This window comes from Myotis brandtii, unplaced genomic scaffold (assembly GCF_000412655.1).
Source record: "Myotis brandtii unplaced genomic scaffold, ASM41265v1 scaffold328, whole genome shotgun sequence".
NCBI lineage: Eukaryota > Metazoa > Chordata > Mammalia > Chiroptera > Vespertilionidae > Myotis > Myotis brandtii.
The window spans coordinates 4,573,865-4,590,709 of record NW_005362626.1 but is presented as its reverse complement, the minus strand read 5'-3'; the positions used below and the strand labels follow the sequence as shown (position 1 = coordinate 4,590,709).

Here is a 16,845-nt window from a genome sequence, read left to right as displayed (position 1 = left end):
GCGCCCCAACTCCCCAATCAGCCCTGCTCTGAGCCTGACCAGGGGCTGCACCTAGGGATTGGGCCTGCCCTCTGCCACCCGGGAGCAGGCCTAAGCCAGCAGGTCGTTATCTCCCGAGGGGTCCCAGACTGTGAGAGGGCAAAGGCCAGGCTGAGGGACCCCCCTCCCCCCCGAGTGCACAAATTTTTGTGCACCAGGCCTCTAGTCTATAATAATAATCTTTAATAATAAAAGGGTAATAAGCTAATTAGACTGGAAGTCTTCCAGACGTCATTCCAGACGACCTTCCTGACATAGCCAGGGCCAGAGGGAAGCCAGCCCGGGTCCCGGGTACTTGCGGGTGGCCAGAGGAGGGAAGTCTGGGTCCCGGGTGCCAGAGGGGAGCTGGTGCTGACAGCCAGGGGAAGGAAGGTCTACTCTTGCATGAATTTTCATGCATTGGGCCTCTAGTTTGGTATATAATGCTTCAGATATATTTCTTGTTAAACAGATTTTTACTGAAAAAAAAACATGGAAAGGTGGAGAGTCAAAGAACCTAAGATTTCTATTTAATCCCCACAGCAAATTTTGACATAACTGGGGTGGTAGAATTAAGTTGCTCCATCATGGTTTAGAATTAAATTTCATAACTAAAGCAATAAGTATGTAAGTTGTGTAATTAAGCATAAAAACACAGACTTTATTCCTAAAATAATTCCAAAAAGGCTTAGAAAATAAAACATTGAGAGAATTATATATGTATCAATTTGATTTTTCTAAAAAATGAAACAAAGAAACTCATTTACCCTCACACCATTTTAATTAATGTTTTTAATTAATTATTATTTCAAAAACATAATCTTGGAAAAGTTTAAAGAAAAAGATTTTCAACTAATTTTCCATGATTTTAGTAATATTTTTATGTACTTTATACCAATGTACTTTCTTATGTACTTTTGTGGTTTGAATCACATCTTGGGTACAACATAGGTAACAAATATGACACATATTTCATGATAGTAAGACACACCTTCATGCATTATATGTTTATGTGTGTATGCTAAAATAATCCATGTTCTAGAACATTAGGTCCTATCAATAATTTGCTATGGGAAATAATAATGCAATGAATAGTTTTTCAAAAAAAACACTGGCTATATTTCAGATCATTTCTTTAGGATAGATTGCCAAATGTGAAAGTGATTAATTTTCCATTGATTCATTCGACATATATTTATTAAACAATTAGTATGTGCCAGAGAATTTTCTAGGCAAATACAGCGCGCGCGCGCACACACACACACACACACACACACACACACACACACACACCTGTTCTCATTAATTTTAGACAATTGGTAAAGTAATAAATATAAATATGATATGTCAAATATGAAAACAGACGTTGGTATGGGGAACTCTTTTTATATTGGTTGGTTAGGGAAGCTATTTCTAATTAGAGCTTTGTGAGTGACCTGCATGAATTAAGTGAACTAACCATAGGGAAAGAAAATATAGTAAAGTCACTTCTTAAGAAATTTCAGAAGGAACACATTTTATTCCTCTGAGGCTGGAATTATCCTAATACCCAAAAGAGACAAATATAGTAAAAGAAAATAATACTACAGCTTGATATTTGCAAATATCCTTTAATAAATTAGCTAATAAAATTCAGCAGCAACTATAAAATAAAACATCATGACCAATAAGATATTATGCCAAGAGTTTAAAGTCATCCGCTATGACAATGAAATAAAAGCCACACAGTACTGTAGAAAAAGAAATAAACTCTCTTAAAAAAACAACAAACAAATATGAATATGTACATGCAATATCTCAGGAAATTTATACAAAAAATCTGGAAGAATGAATGCAGGCTTTTAAGAAGGCTGTAGAATGTCAGGTTAATAAACATTTCTATAAACTGAAAGACAATAAGAAAATTTAAAAAACTGGATTTTAATGCAAAATTCAGTTTCTATTTCATATATACAGTAATTCAGATATTCTATTTCTTCTTTTGTCAGTTTCTAGCATTTTTCAAGTTTTCTCTAAGTTGTTGAATGTATTGGTATTCATTTGCTAATTATATCTCCTTACTTTTTTTCAGTATAAGACCTGCTATGCTATCCACGTTTCTCCTTTCTGTTCTGTGTTTTCTATCTTTTTATTGATCAATGTTGGTAAAAACTTTTTCATTAATATTTTTTCTCAAAAACTAATTCTTAACTGATTTTTTGTTTGATCACATAGTAAAATATATTTCCCAATTGCCCTTTACATTAGTTTTGTGTTCACTTAATTGCTTCTTACATAAAATCTAAACATACTAATGTACACCCCTTATGGGCCTAGGCATACTTCATGCTCATTCACAGTCTCTCTTCTCCTAGTTTAGGTTCTCTGAGGGCGTCACACGATATTGAATTTGTCATTGCCTATAATCAAAGGAAACTGAATTACTGCTATATAATCTAAAAGGCAGCTTCTGGAGAACCAATCAATTTAAATCAGACTCTGACTTAATAAAAGCTAAATCTTTACTATATTGAATTCCTGACATTTTGGTTTTCTCATTATAGAACTAGTATTCATTTACTATGATCACTGTAATACCATTACAAATGAATATATAATTATTAATATCATATACAACAGAAGACAACCATGGTTATCACACTGGAAGCAAAGTATGATTTGGTGGGAAGGGTAAATTAAGTAAGGATGTTGGCAATACTTTTATAAGTCCCTGAAATGTTTTAAATTGACAGTATTTTATTGAATTTCTCTTATGTTATAATTAAATGTAGCATATAAGCATATCTCATTTTATTGTGCGCTGTTTTATTGAGTTGCAGGTGTTGTATTTTCTACAAATTGAAAGCAAGACCCTTCAACCAGAAGAAAGATTAGGGCTCACTAAATTGGGATACTCACATTATTTCAGTAATCTAGACCTGAACCCCAGTAATTGCGAGGTATGCTAGTAATTGTGAGGTAGATGCTATGCATCTAGAAAACTAAAAGCAATAAAATAAGAATTTTGAGAATCATAAAAGAGAAAGTAAGAAATGCACTAAGTTTTCTTCATGGTTCATATGATAAAATATTATTTTCTAGATTTGTTAAATCAAGGAATATAGGTTTTATTCATTCAACTAATGATATATGTCCAATTACTTTGTATATTTTACTCTTATAAGAACTGTAGCAGTGAACAAAATAGTCAAAATCCATGATGCCATGTAGTTTAAAATCTAATGAGGGAGACAGACATTATACAAAAATAAATAAATAAATAAATAAATAAATAAACACTTGAAGCACAGTACTGACAATCTCTAAGAAAGAGACACAAGAAAATTGAGCAGACTGATTCACTGGATATGGTTTGTATAGGCTGATCAGATAAAGACTTACTGAAAAAGTAACATTTGAGCAGTGACCAGAACAATGAGTGTGAAAGAATCCTGTAAATTTTTGCCAAGGAATCCTAAATAATAATCCTATATAATAAAAGCCTAATATGCTAAGTGTCTGGTGATCTGGTTGCCCATTCAACCAATCAAAGCGTAATATGCTAATAATATGCTAACACCCCTTGGCCACTCGCTATGATGTGCACTGATCACAGGGGAAGATGCTCCGACTGGCAGGTTAGCTTGCTGCTGGGGTCCAGCCGATCAGGACTGAGCAAGATGGGCTGAACATGCCCTATAGTCCTCCTGCAGTCCCTCCCCGGCTGGCCAACCTGCTGTGTCCCTCCCTGGCCCTGATGGTGCACCGGTGGGGTCTCTCGGCCTGGCCTGTGCCCTCTCACAATCCGGGACCCCTTAGGGGATATCAGAGAGCCGGTTTCGACCCAATCCCACAGGCCAGGCCGAGGGATCCCACTGGTGCATGAATTCATGCACTGGGCCTCTAGTGTTTCATAAAGAAAAACAGAAACTGCAAAGGCCTGAGGTGAGGAAGGCACCACACCTCAGGCAGGGTGAGTAAGGAAGTCAGTGGCACCAAGGATCACAGATCAAAGGATCTCGTGGGTTTGGAGACAGCATGAGAGTTGAGAGACTGAGTATATACAACTGGAAAATGGCCAGAGCATGTATAAAGAGGGAATTTTGACCCACATCTGCAGGAACCTGCCAAGGAAACCAGCCCCTCATCCACAATAAAGAACCAAGAAAGCCAGCCTGCTATTGGTCAGACTTGCAGAAAGACAGAGTGGTATCCCTAGTAACAATCTAGGAAGCTAAGTGATAACTTCTGTATCGATCAGCCAAAAATGGCCAGGATGTAATTAATCACTGACAGCATCCCTACTTTTGGTCCCTGCTTCCAATTTAGGACCAACCAGAAAAAATCAAATGTTCTCCCCTAACCAAGCACAAAAGATGCCCCACTTCTAGTGAGCCCTCCTCCAGCTTGCCCAGGCCAACAGCCTCCAATCAGGGCAGCCATGACCTCCCCTGTTTTCCACTAGAAAACTCTCCACTCCTCCACCTGCCTTTGAGTCACTGCCAACGTGGATGGCAATGGCTGACTCCTTTGCTGTAGCAAACTCAGAATAAATAGTCTTTTCTTTTCTCATTTGGTTGACCTCCATTTATTTCCACAAGGCATAAAGGTAAACAGTATAATAACTACAAACAGAGGTTGGCTTTTTCTTTTACCAGAACTAAAACATGCACACAGAAGATAAGTGAATAAAACATAGTTCATATAACCAAAAGGCAGAATGAAATGAAGCACTAAAACATAAAACATAACATTAAACAAAAAATGACCTTAAGAACACACCTTGCGGAAATTCCCAATATAGGAAATCTTCCATCTGCCTAGAAATTTACAGGGATTTATCACTGTTGACTCCAGCCTGCAGCAGCTCATCCTCAAGTATCGGAAAGTTCACATCATTTCCTGACTTTAACCTTTCAAAGAGTGGCAGTTTGAGCAAAGTACCATTTAGGGTTTTGTTTGGTTGGTTGGTTGGCTGTTTTTTTCTCCCCAGTTAAATACCTAATGGTGCCTGCTGAGCCTTGAAATATTTTCCTCATTTATGTCATGAATAAATTCATTCTTGTCAAATTGCTCTAATAGTATTTTCTCTTTTGTCTCTGTCTCTTAGAAACAAAACAAGAAATAGTTAAACACAAAAGTATTATTTAAAATTCTGTAAAATGCTTAAAGTAGTTGGCTTCCCTTCTCTGCCCCCAAATCTGGAGAAGTTAGCAGCATGCTGATTTTTAAATTAATGACATTTTCCTCTCTCTGAGGTCAGATATTTTAGAAAGTATAGCAGGGGCCAATTCCTGCCTATAGAGAAAGTCATGTCATGTAATCAGTGAATATTGTTTGTATCAAGAAAGCAAAGCCCAACATATATGCAGAACTCAGAAGTGTTTTAACCCTTTGGCAATAAAAATCTTTCTCCACTGTAGTCAAGCTTTTGCTTGACAATGAAATTTTACTGACTTCTGATATTTCCATAAGCTGCCAAATCTTTCCTGTTAGGCAAAATTATTACTAATTGGTAGTAGGTGACAGACTTGCCACAATGTTTTAACATCCCATTGATATTTTTTAATCAATCATTTCCAATGTTTGATTTTATCAATATTACCAATCATTTATAAACATATGTGCTTGTGGAGAAAATAAAAAAACACATAACAGATACAAAAATAAAAAACTTTATATTGACACAAAACCAGAGATTTTCCAACCAGCCCATCTCATGAAAATTACTTATTCTGTCAATTATATTTTTCACATGAAAATACAGAAAGTACATATTCACTGTTTTGTGCTTCCTACATTCATCACCAACAACAAAACTCCACATTTTGATTTTTTTTTATCCTATGTTTGTTGTAAAAAGAGGAAGTATATGAACATATATTTTTATATTTTATCATTTAAGCCAGTACTTTAAAAAAAGATATATGTTCTTAATCATAACCATGGGATAGGTTTTCTTTTTTCTTAATTAATAAAATCAACTCTAGTGATAATATGGACATGGATTGAACTCATCTGGTTCCTTCCTACAACTTTTGCTACTTACCTGATAAAAACTGGGGAGAACCTGACACCACTGGGCCACCTTTAACAGGAGTAGGAGGGGAAGGTTTTTGGAAGTAAGGCTCAGATTTTGTTTTTACATGTGGTTAGTAAAATACAAAGATCCTATATAATAAAAGGATAATATGCAAATTGACCCTAACAGCAGAACAACTGGGAACAATCGGTCTCTATGACTCAAACTGACCACCAGGGGGCAAACGCTCAATACAGGAGATGCCCCCTTGTGGTCAGTGCACTCCCACAGAGGGAGCTCTGCTTAGCCACAAGCTGGGCTGATGGCACTCCCACAGGGGGAGCTCTGCTTAGCCACAAGCTGGGCTGACGGCTGTTGAGCGCAGCAGTGGTGGCAGGAGCCTCTCCCGCCTCTTCAGCAGTGCTAAGGATGTGCTACTGCAGCTTAGGCCACTCCCCATGGGGGGCGGGCCTAAGCCATCAGTCAGACATCCCCCAAGGGTTTCCGGGCTGCCAGAGGTCTGACTGCCAGTTTAGGCCTGATTCCCCAGGGAGTGGGCCTAAGCTGGCAGGTGGACATCCCCCAAGGGCTCCCAGGCTGCCAGAAGGATGTCTGACTGCCAGCTTAGGCCTGATCCCCCAGGGTAGTGGGCCTAAGCTGGCAGGTGAATATCCCCTGAGGGGTCCCAGACTGTGAGAGGGCACAGGCCAGGCTGAGGGACCCCTGCTTCCCCTGAGTGCACAAATTTTCATGCACCAGGCCTTTAGTTACCAAATAAAATAAAGAACATGTTAGAAAGAATATTGGGGAACCAACACTTGCAGACACTGTAATGAAAAAGTAAAATGTTACAATCTTTCTAGAATGAGGCTAGACTAAGTAATACTTAGATTTAAATACCAAGATTTAAAATTCATTTCCTATTTTACCTTTATAGTAATTTTCTTAAATTAAACAAAAATGCATATATAAGTGTTCATTTCAAAATCACACAGTAGCAACAGCTGAAAACTACTTACATATATATTGTTAAGATCTTATTTAAATATATTATAATTCATTTATATAATGGAATATTTATAAAGCCCTTCAAAAACCGAAGTGCTTTATATATTGTTAGATGAGTATTGTGTTTCTTCACTTACACAAAATAAGTAGATATGTATCATTTTAATATATCAATAAGTGAATCTGCATGAAATAGCTCCAAATGTGTAATAAATAATTTTTATGACATTTAACTCTAGGGATTGAAATTAGAGTATGAATTAGGAGAGAACTATCACTTGCTATCAAAACATTTATATGACTCTTGGCAGTCTCACTGAGTATTGTCAATTTCTAAATTAATTAACACATAAATAGATTCACAAGATATTCATTGAATGACTTCTTTTTAGGTGACACAGGAAACACAGTGTGAATCTGATTGACATAACTGTTGCTTTCATGAAGCTAAGATTTGGGGGCAAAGACAAGTAAACTCAGAAATAGAAAACTGAAGGACACAGCAGGGGGAAGCAGTGATTTCAGGGCTTGTATGGATTTTGAAGTTAGGACAGCAGAACTTGGAATTTCAGAAGGATCTAAACTAAGAGAGATAAAAACTCAGTTACATTTTGTTGCATTTTGTGAAAGATGCACATATAACACCAGAGAAAAATTTGAGACTGTAGTGATATTTTAAATCCTTATGGAAATTGGGCTACATCTCAGTAGGAAAATGTAGGAATTAACATAAGGAAAATTCCTATGAATTAGTGTTACTAATAAAACTAAGATATATGGAAGGCACTATTGCTCAGAGAAAGAATTTATACATTCTGGAATATTTTACAGAATCGATGTTTTCTACTCAAATATGGAAAAGTGCTGATGCACACAAAATTCTAAATTGTTTGTTTTCATTTTAATTCATCTGCCTTGTCTCTCAGTTACTGGGTTCTTCAAATTTCCCCCATTTAATGATATCAGTATCTTATGATAGCAAGAATTTAGGACAAGAAATTATTTATAATGTAATTCTAATAGCATTAAGAGCAGCAAATTTTTCTTCTTTTAAATTTGTAAACTTTGGGTCTCAGTACATTTGTAAATTGCTGGAGTCCAGGATTTATTCTGCTTACACATGCTAATGGGGCAAGATAAGGGAGGATTTTCCTGAAATGAAAAGAGAAATGGCTCTAAAATAATTTACAGGAGTAGTTAAAGATTAGCATGTGATATGAAATGATAAAACTGCTAGACACTATTTTTTAATAACATTTTCAGGAACACTGATAACATGGTCCTTTCAGTTCAGTCCTCTCCCCTCTCTTCCTCCTTTTATTGCTATTTTTATGTTCATCATTCCTCATCTCTTGCTCAATAGGTGCCTGGAATTTAAAATCCCAAATGAGAAAGGTTATCTAAAAAGCAACTAGCTTTAGTAGTTACCTATCTAATCTAACCAAAACACTTCTGAAACTTCTTATATCAAAAATACTTTTAAATGGTTTGGAAGATATCAGAGAACATTTACTTTTACACTGAGAGGTTCTGCTTACTTTCTGAACCAAGTTTTTTGTTTGTTTGTTTGTTTGTTTTTATTTTTTTCCCCAAACAGGAAAGCTGATGTGATTCATTATACTTTAAACAAGGTTTTTTGTTTTTATATCAAATAATGAAAAGCATATGCCCCTACTAGGCCTCTTTGTAAGAGTTACAAGTAATTCAACTTGCATAAAAAAATAAAAGGCAAAAGGCAAGAAAAAGAGGACTCCACTAAAAATGGCCTAAAAGGGATATTATTTTTTTCACAGAGAGAGTCTGAGCCATTTCAGCTGCTCATGTCTGGACTGGCCAAGGTGTGATTCACCTGGATTTTCCCAAATGGCCATTGGATCATTGTCACATTTTTTAATCTTTATATACTTGTTTAATAATGAAAGATGGCTGAGAGCAGATCTTTGGTTGTCACTCAGCAGAATTTGCTGCAAACTTCAGAATGCAATGTGGTACTGTTTTAGAAGACGAGCAAAATTTCATGCTACTTGCTTCCTAAATTTTCCTCATAGCAAATATTTTAATGAAATTAGAAATATGCAGATATAAATGTTTAAGAATATACACTTCTATTTTACATAGAAAAAATATTAGAACCAACCTATATGTCTAGTTATGAATGATTTTACATTAAATAATGTAGACATTTAAAAAGATGTGTACAATATTAATATAAGCAGGCTATATGTGTACTATGATCCAAATTATATATATGACATAATTATGTGTATATAAGCACAAATATACATATAAATACACATATATTTTATATGTAACATATTAATTAAAGCAGTTAGCAAAATATATTGGTGGAAAATACATAAATATATTGACAACTATTATCTCCATCTATCAAAACACATTTTACAGGCAGTTTTGAATTTTTCTTTTTGTTTCGCTGGATGTTCTTAATTTTCTAAAATTGAGATCTAATATTTTAATTATCTGAAAATGTTGAATATAATATGAAAAGTACTGAATTTTTCATGCTAAAAATAATTGCATGCATAATTGAAAAAATGATAAAAACTGTACCACATATTAGAATATATATAGCCTTCCAATGTGCCTTTCTTGAAATTCAATAAAATCTTTTGTGTGTCTTTTTTATACCAATTTAACTTCCAATGTGCCTTTCTTGAAATTCAATAAAATCTTTGTGTGTCTTTTTTATACCAATTTAGACACTTTACCACTATTTTATTTTCACACCAGCTCAGAAAACTCTACTGCAACATTCCTATTTTCCCTACATGAAAAGTTGCATCCATAATCAATATAAAACTTCCTGTCTCCACAATTCAAACAATTAAGGTGGTTTTATTGAAAGTCAGTATGAATAATGTATTTTATATTTTTGCTACTTCAATTAGCTATTTGCACCTTATCCCATTACTAAAATCCCTAAATGTAAAAAGTCCAACCTATTTTCTATCCTAATATTAAAAATAGAACCTCATAATTTAAAGGACCTCCTTAGATGCCGAATTTTTTTCCTTTTAATGAATATAAGTGGAAAAATTAACAAAAAATGTCATGGTTAAGAATTTTATATCTAAGCAACAAATTTTAGAATTATAGTTCCCAATAAAATGTCTCTGATAATTCACGTGTAGTTATTTCATATTCAGTTGACTTCCAAAATCATCTTCTCGTGCTGCGTGTGTAGCGCCATCAAGTCTGCAGTTATGCTGGGAGCAGTATTTTCCACATCCTCACTTTAGCATGTCTGCATTATTAAACAGCTTTTCATGGTTTTAAAGATGCAATGACCCAAACCTAGAATGATTTTTTTGTCCTTATATCAAAACAGATTCTGCTAATAAAGTTCTATATTGCCCTGTATTCAAATAAGTGTTCAGAATTAACCAGACAAGGATGATATGAACATAGCCAAATAGTACTGATCACAGCCCATAGTTCAAACCACTAAAAATCGTTAACAGGGTGCTATTGTTATAAAACCCAAATTCTACCCTTTGCTCTTGAAGACAGCTTTCATATATTATTTGGGAATACTGATCCTTCACAAAGGAAATTTTAACTTTAGCAAAACTTCAGATAATAACTAACATTTACTGAGAATTTACGTCAGGCATTGTTCTTAGTTTTTTACATGTATTAGTTAGTATTCAGAGCAACCCTTTGAGCAGATATAATTAGCCCTGTTCTGTAGATGAGGAAATGGAGGACAGAGGTTAAATGATTTGCCCAAGGACACAAAGCTAGTTCACACTTTTCACAACTCTAATATACTGTCTCTTTCTGAATGATTTCTTTTTTTCTCTTTTATTTCAAACAATCCACTATCTCACACATGTATATATCAAAATATTAGCCTACTAGGGTCCCAAATGTTACCATTATATTATCTTTTATATGTGTACTTTCAGAGACATTTTAAAATAGATTGTAGTGAATGTGTTTTCCATGACATTTTTAAAGCTGAAGATGCTTATATTTATTTGCACTAGTACAATTTACAAAGATGAATTTGACTTTTTTAAAAATTTACTTAAAATCTGGCTTTTTCCCCCCAAATTTCAAGAAGAAAAAAAAAGTTAAATTTATGTCACTAAGCTTACACCTGGCAGGCATACAAAGGAAATCTCGTATTTCTTCACCTAAACACATGCTCTTCATAAGTACCAGAAAGCTTTCATTCCCTTAAAAATGTTGTACTGTGTTTATTTCTACCGGTGACACAGTTTTAAAGAGATTTTGGTGAAAAAAATATTTTAAAATTAGAGCTAACAACAGTAAAAAAATCCAATTTGACCATTAAGTGGATCACTTTTGTGAACTTCTACAACAAGCATGTCAAACTCAAAGGCTAACACAGGCCAAATAAACAAGGTTTAAGTTTATGTGGGCTGCAAAAAAAACAAAAGTTTCAGTTTTCATAGAAACATAAGTTTATTTCAATAAAGACATGCTGAATACAAAGGGCTGAAATAAAGGAGTCATCATTAATGAGTATTCATTGTGGGCCGCATGAGGCCTGTGGGCCGCAAGTTTGACATGCTTCATCTACAAGATCTACACACTGACCACAAGCCACTCTCTAACTGGCTTTCTATAATCATAAGCTTTCCCTGCCATGGTTTTTATGTCTGATGATAACTCTGTTCAGCAAAGACTTTGATCCACCCTGGGGCCTTGCTACTAAAAAAAGTGGTCTCTGAATTAGCAGCAGCAGTCATACTTGGGAACCTGCTGGGACTGTGGACTATTGAGGCTCCACCCAGATTTACTGAATCAGCAACATGATCTCTCAGCTATCCCTATACACATTAAAGTTTAAGATGTACTGCCTTTGGCAAAAAAAAGCAAAAAAAAAAAACACCTTTTTGTCCTTGAACTATTTCATATGTTAGTATCTTTATAACTCACTTAGCAATAAGTAACAGTGATCTCATGCAGCCATATCACTTTAGTAAAATATATCTGGGTGGGATTACTTGAGAATAAGTTACTTAACTTTATTAAAAAGAGATTTTTTTTACAATTTTATACAAAATTATATTCCCAAATTCCTGCATTTTATTAAACTACTGACCATAATCTGCTTTCAAAATTTCCTGTATTCTATCCTATATAATTAAAGCCTAATATGCTAAATGTCCAGTCAACCAGTCAACCATTCAACCAATCAAAGCATAATATGCTAATGATATGCTAAGACCGCTCAACCGCTCACGATGACGTGTACTGACCAGCAGGGGGCAGACAGTCAACTAGTCTACCAGTCGCTATGATGTGCATTGACCACCAGGGGGCAGACGCTCTGACTGGTATGTTAGCTTGCTGCTGGGGTCCGGCCGAATGAGACTGGACTGAGCGAGATGGGCCAGATATGCCCTGGGTTCCTCCCGTTGTCCCTCCCCGGCTGACCAACCTCCCACGTCCCTCTCTGGTCCTGATTGTGCACCGGTGGGGTCCCTCGGCCTGGCCTGTGCCCTGTCGTAATCTGGGACCCCTTGGGGGATGTCAGAGAGCCGGTTTCAATCCCGCAGGCCAGGCCGAGGGACCCTACTGGTGCATGAATTCATGCACCGGGCCCTAGTTCATTATAAAAAGCTTATCTTACATCACTATTAAGTATGACATTTGGATTTAAAATATTGATAAATTCAGAGACATGATCCTTGAACATAATCAGAACATACTCTTCATTTTATTTAAAAATAATAGGAAAACTGTTACTTTGAGATTCTGCTAACATTTTGTAATACAAGTAAGAACCTTTAAGGGCAATAATACACTGATAAATAATGTGAGTGTTGACAGTTACCTCATGGTGACTGTTTATATCATGGCCACACAATGCTCACAGAACTCAGCAGTGCAAATATTTTTGTAGTTATGTGAAAACTAAATGGCAGACAGTTAGCATATATATACCATCTTTCAAAAACAAACAGATTAAATTCATCAATATATTAATGATGACGAAGTTACGTACTAATGCAATTGTCTTTTTTTCCAAACATAGCATGTCAATAATGATCCGCACTAAAATCCATCTTGCTATGTCTCTATGGAAATCAGTGTAATTATGTCTTTTACCCAACATAGACTTTTGTCATTCAATTCCATTCCCTTGAATCAATATGGCCCCAAATTACCATTCTTATCTGGTTGCTTGCTTTGGGTCATTGAATAATTATTTTCTTGATAAAAAAAAAAATTAGACTAACAATACTTCAAGGCAACGTCTTTTTACCAACTTTCCTAAAATGCTTCCCAAACAATGTTTTTGAGAGTTTTATATTCCAAGTGCCTATTCCCAGCTTCTGATGCCAGCAAACATCTCCATACTAGGACCATTTATAGTTGTGATGCTTGTTGGTGTTTTGCATTAATATCCTTTTCATCTGCAGTTTTCAGTGCTTTGTAACTACCACATAAGCCTCAAGTCAGAGACCCCCACTGAGATCAAGAGAGAGCTTAACAATGACACCTACCAGCAATCCAGGGAGGATTTAAGTGAGGAAAAATAAATTGCCAAGCTCTTGACAGAGGTAACACTTGCTCCCTCTAGTGACTATTGATGTTCCAATCCACAGGTAGTCAGGACTACATGGTGTCTTATCCTAGAAGGGCAAACTCTTATTTTAAGAAGCTTGTGTTGTTCTAACTTAAGACATAGACCTCAGTTAAATGGGGACTTGATTCACAATGCCATGTTTTATCTCATATATTTTAAGTCAATATGATGTGATTCCATGTGGAGTCAAAAAGAGTCCTTATATGAGATAAAATAATGCTAGCTTTTTAAAAATGTAATGTTGTTTATGATAAATATAAACTAAATATAAAATAAAAATCACCCTAACAACACCAAGAAATAATCACTGCTAACATATTTGTGAGATGTGTTTTAGATGCAACTATACACATTAATATTTATATAATTTCAACATAAAATAATTTGTATAATTTTGAGCCTGATTTTCAGCTCCCTCCATACATGTTTCAACCTTCTTCTTTGTTTCTTTATTACCTATTTTGGGGTCCATCATGTAGTCATTATTTAAAGCAACTTTTTTTAAGTTAATCTATATAGGCCAATAATGGCCCCCAAAATCCTGTAAATGTTACCTTATTTGGAAAAAGGGTCTTTGCCAAGAAAATTAACAATCTTGAGATGGAAAATTTGTCCTTACCCATCCCACATATTTCATTGTCATTAACATGTTACATAATGTGATATGTTTATTAAAACTGATTAGTTAGTATTGATACACAATTGTTAACTAAAGTCCAACTTTTACATCAAGTTCCACTCTTTTATATGGGATAAATAATGCTGTCTGCCTACCATTACAGAACCCCACTGAACAGTTTCACGAATGATTAAAGAAAAAAATAGTTTACTTGTGAAATATCAAAGAGGTTAAAAATACATTTTACTCATAAACTATTACAATAGGGGAAGAACACTTCAGTATGTAACTGGCTCAATTCTGAATATGGACAAGTTGGGTTTATGGCCGATGAGCAGGGCGGAAACATCAGGGGCAAGAAGGGTTTACAAACTAAACAGACTTGACAGTACAGGAATACATTATGTTATTGCACTTCTCAGATAATGTGGAGCAAACATTACATTTTCCCAGATGAGGCTGTTCTAATTGGTTGTTTCCAACTGACCCACCAGCCAGTCATAAACAACTAGAGGACTGGTGCACGAATTTGTGTACCAGTGGGGTCCCTCGGCCTGGCCTGCGGGATTGGACCAAACCCAGTTCTCCGACATGAAAAGGATAAGTGGGTTTATTCTCTGGTGAAACTATCCCATAACGAATGCATTAAAGGCTAATCATACTGGGTTGTCACCAAGGATGCAAAAGGGTGTTTCATCCACCCTGAGGCTTGGACTGAGAACCAGAGGTTTCGGCTGGAATGGGAATGGAGGAGACACGAGGTTTCAACACAGCCCGCCTTCAGACCAGGCCCCTGGAAGAGGAGCTCAAGCAAGATGCCCACGGCAGGGACACCTGATTCCTCTCGGTGCCTAGACAGCCATCTCCTGTGATGGTTTAGTGCAGTGGTTCCCAACCTTCCTAATGCCTCGACCCTTTAATACAGTTCCTCATGTTGTGGTGACCCCCAACCATAAAATTATTTTCGTTGCTACTTCATAACTGTAATTTTGCTACTGTTATGAATCGTAATGTAAATATCTGATATGCAGGATGTATTTTCATTGTTACAAATTGAACATAATTAAAGCATAGTGATTAGTCACAAAAACAATATGTAATTATAAATGTGTTTTTCCGATGGTCTTAGGCGACCCCTGTGAAAGGTTCGTTCGACCCCCAAAGGGGTCCCGACCCACAGGTTGAGAACCACTGCATTAGAGTATTACACTTTGATTGGTTAGACAGCCTACCAGATGACTGGGCACTTAGCATTTTAGGCTTTTATTATATAGGATAGGACTAGAGGCCTGGTGCACAAAATTCGGGCCAGGACCCCTCAGGGAATGTCTGACTACTGCAGGGATTGGGCCTAAACTGGCAGTTGGACATTCCTCTTGCAATCTGGGACCGCTGGCTCTTAACTACTCGCCTGCCTGCCTACCTGATTGCCCCTAATGACTCATCTCCCTGCCTATCACCCCTAACCACTCGCCTGCCTTCCTGATTGCCCCTAAATGCTCGCCTGCCTGCCTGATCGCTCCTAACTTCCTCTGCCTGCCTGATGCCCCTAACTACATCTGCCTCAGCCCCTGCCGCCACGGCTTCATCCGGAAGGATGTCTGGAATGACATCCAGAAGGTCGTTCGACTTTCCAATCTAATTAGCATATTACGCTTTTATTATTATAGATGAGCAACGCCCAGATAGGCAGAACCTTAAACTCATGGTTGCTGCTTTAAACCCTTATGTTCTGTGGTTCATTATGCATCATTATTGGGGCAAGAGGTAACTGATATGCTTATTAACAATATGTTTTGCCATTTATAATAGTTGCTACCTCCTATTGAGAATCATTTAAGTGGGCACCAGGCACCACACTAGGTATTTCATATGATGTATCATATTTACTACAGGTGAAAGTGATGAATTTTAGAGAATCTAAGTAAAGTCCTAGATTGCCTATATATAAAATGCTATGTCTAAAATTCAAATTCAAAATTCCAATGTCTATTCTTTTTTCTTCTGCTCTCGTCTATCTCCTCATAGATAGAAAATAATTTAGAGCCCTGTATACATTTGTAATGGAAAATATGTTATCACTTCTCCAGATTGTGTTTAGCTTTGCCAAAACTCACATATCCACACACTCTTTTTAGTGATAAGAATTTAATAATGAAGGAAATCAGTCAAAATGATGTGACTTTGTCAGAAAATCACCAAAGGAAACCAGCAGACCCTATATACAAAGTAGCTTACTTGAGTTCACAATTCTCCAATGTAAAAGAAGACCAATACCCCAATGCTAAGAATCACTCTTTCAGCAAAATCCTCATGCTTTTTCTACTCTACCACCATCACATCCACCTAAATCAATGTATTTTTTAAAATTGTCATTGCACTCTTCCTTATTACCTGAAGCTATATGTGATATAACACTTTTATCGATGTATTTTAAAAAGTGAAAAATCTCTATTCCACAGAAACAACCTTTCACAATTCTCATTTGTGGGGATATAATTTCTTTTGCGTACCTTGGGAACTTGGGAGGGCAATTAAGAAAAGGAAGAAAATATCTCCCGCTTTCTTTTCATAGTTTCATAAAGGCAGAAGGAGCGCTGGCTTTCTCTAGCT

General features: G+C 36.2%; 1 long non-coding RNA gene across 1 annotated transcript in view; it reads left to right on the top strand.

Annotated features, from left to right (window-relative positions):
- Positions 1 to 16,845, top strand: part of LOC106726885 — a 54,647-nt gene that overhangs the window by 22,402 nt on the left and 15,400 nt on the right. Inside the window, exon 2 of the long non-coding RNA XR_001363012.1 lies at positions 13,546 to 13,552. This is a non-coding gene — a long non-coding RNA (uncharacterized LOC106726885). The remainder of the gene's footprint in view (positions 1 to 13,545; positions 13,553 to 16,845) is intronic.